The sequence below is a fragment of the Canis lupus genome, unplaced genomic scaffold (genome assembly GCF_011100685.1).
Source record: "Canis lupus familiaris isolate Mischka breed German Shepherd unplaced genomic scaffold, alternate assembly UU_Cfam_GSD_1.0 chrUn_S996H1163, whole genome shotgun sequence".
Lineage (NCBI taxonomy): Eukaryota > Metazoa > Chordata > Mammalia > Carnivora > Canidae > Canis > Canis lupus.
The window spans coordinates 26428-30873 of NW_023331966.1; the positions used below are offsets into that span (position 1 = coordinate 26428).

The 4446-nt window shown below is 39.8% G+C and overlaps 1 long non-coding RNA gene across 1 annotated transcript; it reads left to right on the top strand.

Annotated features, from left to right (window-relative positions):
* Window positions 1–1391: 1391 nt before the first annotated feature.
* On the top strand, window positions 1392–4027 carry LOC119879519. Its single transcript, XR_005387558.1, has 3 exons — window positions 1392–1666; window positions 3091–3217; window positions 3792–4027. It is a non-coding gene; the product is annotated as an uncharacterized LOC119879519 (long non-coding RNA).
* Window positions 4028–4446: the final 419 nt, after the last annotated feature.

Sequence of the window (4446 nt, forward strand, 5' to 3'; positions counted from 1 at the left end):
GAGTGCTGGGAAGGCTTGTTGCTGCTGGCCTGTTGCAGTTTGGGGCTCTCTCCGTTGACAGAGCAAGGCAATTCATATGTGCATACGACGCTGTGTTTATGCACACACCTACACGTATCTCTGTATGCGAGCCTCTGTGTCTACATTAAGCTATAAATGAGTTCACAGTGATGCCTCCACCAGGAACCCATCACCGCCTGGATCATTCTACCCATCGCCCTTGCTTATCTATTCCCTCCTTCTCCAACAGTGAGAAACATGGCTCCTACCATCCACCATCTAGGCAGTGATTTTTCATTTCCAGTATACAAGCACAGGGATGTCACAGGGGTTAACACCCTCACTCCCAAGGGAAACATCCTTAGCAATGAGAATACAGTATTTACGTGCATGTTCTTCATTTAAGGCCTTTATGGTGTCCACTCCAAAGTTCCTTGGGGCAGCAAAATTTCCCCAGTTCCTCTTAGGAAAAGTGTTTTAATTAATTATCACTCAGGTTATTTTTTCACATTCCACATTTCAATTCTGGGATACTGCCAATCTCCTAAATATTTCTTTTATATTTTTTATTTTTTTAAAGATTTTATTTATTATTCCTGAGAGACACACAGAGAGAGCGAGAGAGAGGCAGAGACACAGGCAGAGGGAGAAGCAGGCTCCATGCAGGGAGCCTGATGTGGGACTCGTCCTGGGTCTCCAGGTTCAGGCCCTGGGCTGAAGGCGGCGCTAAACCGCTGAGCCACCCGGGCTGCCCTAAATATTTCTTTTAAGTAGGAGACATTATGGTTCATTCTTTGTGCTGGTGGTCTACGGATTTTGAAAACGTGCCAAAATGTCATGTATCGATCACTACAGTATTAATCAGAATTGCTTTATTGCCTTAAAAAGTCCACTCTGCTTTTGCCTGTCCAACTGTTTCCTCCCCCTTCCTCCAAGCCCCTGGCAAGCTTTTTTCCTATTTAAATCTTTTTTTTTTTTTTTAAGATTTTATTTATTTATTTGAGAGAGAGACAGAGAGCAAGAGCAGGGGTAGGAGCAAAGGGAGAAGGAGAAGCAGACTCCCCACTGAACAGGGAGCCAGACGTGGGGCTCGAACCCAGGACCCTGGGGTCATAACCTGAGATGAAGGCAGATGCTTAACCAACTAAGCACACCCAGGTGCCCCTGAAATCTTTTAAAAATCTTTTTATAATATCCATAGTCTTTCTTTTCCAAAATGTCATAATTGAAATCATAAGGTAGGTCGTCTTATCAGACTGGCTTCTTTCACTTAGTAAGAGAAGAGTCATTGTGGTCTGTTATGGCTTGATACTTCATTTATTTTTATTGTTGAATGATATCCGTCGTATAGATGTATTACAATTTCTTTACTCGTTCACCTATTTTAGAATGTCTCGATTGCTTCCAGTTTGTGGAGCTAATGAATGAAGCTGCTGATAATAAGTTTATGTGTGAACAGAAGTCTTCATCAGTTGGGTAAATACCTGGGAACTCAATTTACCACATCATATGATAAGACTCTATTTAGCCTTGTAAGAAATTTGTGAAACTGTCCTGCAAAGGGACTGGGCATTCTGCAGTCCTCGCTCCAACACATGGGACTTCTGCTGTCCCAGTCTCCCAGCTTCCGGTGACGTCAGCGTGGGAATTATAGCCACTCTGACAGGTGTGTTGGAATATCTCCTTGTGATCTTCAGTTCTCTAAGGACAAATGATGTTGAACGTGTTTTCATATGCTTATTTGAATTAGCGTGTCTTCTCTACTGAGGCATCTGATCAGATCTCTTGTCCATTTTTTCATTGAGTTATTTTCTTACTGGTGATTTAACATTTTTTTGATATATTTGTAAACAAGTAGTTTAGCAGATGCATATGTGTTTGCAAATATTTTCCCAATCAATGCTTCTCTTTTTAGTCTCTTGACACTGTCTTTCATGAAGCAGCCTTTTTCAATTTTAGGAATAGTCCATCTGATCAGTTTTTACTGACATAGATTATGCTTTCAATGTTGTATCTAAAAACACATAACCATGGGTGACGGGCAATGGGGAAGGCACTTGATGGGATGAGCACTGGGTGTTATACTATATGTTGGCAAATCGAACTTCCATAGAAACAAATGAAAAAAAAATTAAAATTAAAAAAATAAAAACACATAACCAAACCCAATGCCATGTAATTTTTCCCCTATGTGTTTTTCTAGCAGTTTCATAGTTGTTCCTTTTATATTGAGATAGTTAATTAATTTTCCCCTCAACTGATAAATCTGCTACTTAACTCCTCTATCTCAATGATTATGCTTTTCTTGCTAGAAATTCTACTTGGAAAAAAAAAAGAAATTCTACTTGGTAGTTTTATAAATCTTTTAAAAATAATATCCAGGCTAGCTCATTATTTGTCATTTTAATTCATTTTATTAATTTAAATCAATTGTCTCTCTTGTGTCAGCTTCCTATTTTAGATATTAAAGTTTTTTTTAATTTTTTTTTTTTCTGTAAGCTGGTTCTTAAGCCTGGTGGATCATTTCCTCATTTAGCTTCAAAATTTTCCTATGGTTTCATCTTGTTAATCATTGTTTTCCACACTGGGTTATTCCTTTGACCTTTGTATTGTAAAAGAGTTATGCTAAAAATAGTTTTTTTAAAAGAGCCACTCTGAGGGTGGGAGGATATTGATGAGGAGGAGACTTCACCTGTGTAGGAGTGGGGGGCAAATGACAAATCTGTATACTTTCTGCTCAATTTTACTATGGACCTAAAATTACTTTTTTTTTTTTCCTAAAATTACTTTTAAAAAAGATTAAGTCTAATTAAGGAAAAAAAATGAAGAAACCTTTGCATATGTTGGCACCTCAGAGAGTTCGCTAACTCATAACCTAGTTGACATATACGTTGTTTTACATTGGGGACGTCTACAGAGATAGAATACGAAGACCTTATTTTATAACCACTCAAAGCTATTATTAAACATAGACTTTTTCTTTCCCCTGTTCAGTGGATGGAGATGGAATTGAACTGTTCCTCTCTTGCGCTGGGACACTGATTCCATAAATCTTTTGACCAGGCTCTCCGTTCCATTTCCATCTCTTAGGAGGGACGGCCTGCTGTGTGTGTTTGAACTGCTGTCACTGTGTTCTAGGCTCTGTCCTCAATATTATATCATCAGATACCCAGGGCTGGTGCTGTATCCACTTCCTGACCTCTAGAGAGAAATATAGGTAAGAACAGAACATCTTTTTTTTTCTTGGGTGACTTGCTGAAGGAGTCATAACGTTCTGGAAGGATAAATTGTGTGGTGGCATGTGGTGATAGAAAGAGCTAGAAATAAGAATAGAAAACAGAGACCAAGAGAGGTGTCTCTAGGCATTGAGAGTAATAAATTTCAGTAAGACTTAAAATGCTTTGTAAAAATTGGCATAACTTAATGACCTTGATTTCTTTAGATATTTGAGGGAGAAATGACCTTTAATAGTCACACTGGACGTGAATTGTGTCGTTCATGATCACGTGTGTGAGGGGAAGGTTGATGACTCTCAGTGTTGCAGTAGGTTTACAGGAAGTTGAGACCGAGGAGATGGGTGTTTGGAAGGCAGTCTGCATTCTGAATGCAGTGTCAGAGCATGGGGGCCGTGTGGCTCTACCCCAACAGTTTCACAGACAGAGAGACCCCAAGAGACCCCCACGCTTCCAGACAAAATGACATCAACGCTCGCTCTGACAAAGACCTATTTGAATGCCATCTTTTAAGATATATTTAATGGTAATATTTTAAATGTTGCTTTATGTCTCCAGAGCCGCTGGAAACATCAGATGTACAAATAATTTACATAAACAGTCACCTGAGTCTTAAACAATAACAGCACGTCGATGATGAATGGACTCAAATACACTTGGGGGGAATATGTATGAAGAACATGAAGTGAAGCTCCCAAGCTTATGGGGAGACCTAGTGATTAGCCACAGTTATTTCCATAAAGGGATTTTTTCTTTTTAAAGAAAGACATGTTTTCATTCTGGCAAAAATAAAATTATACACCAGGAAGAGTATACACAAAATGTTCTCTCAAGTCTCTTTCTCGGGGAGCTTGCTTCAGCATTGATGGAATTGGACGTTAAGGTATGGATTCGTCTTGCCCATTTGGCAGTTGAATGGAAAACCCTCCAGCAGAACAGGACTATGACCTACGTGACCCGTCACGGGGGAGAATGGGCCAGGAGGCGGTGGTGTGAACCCCAGACAGTGGGGCACATGGAGTCAGAGTGAGGGATGGGATGTGTTTGACAAGCGAGTCTAAAACAGTAACTATGGAATACATTTAGCATTTTCTTCAAAATAGCCATTTGTTCATTTGTGTTTTTTCATTGGTTCACCCATGAATTGATACTCATTTTCCCTTCGAAGCTTACCTGTGAGGCCCATCTCCCAGGCCCTGGTGGGGCACCACCA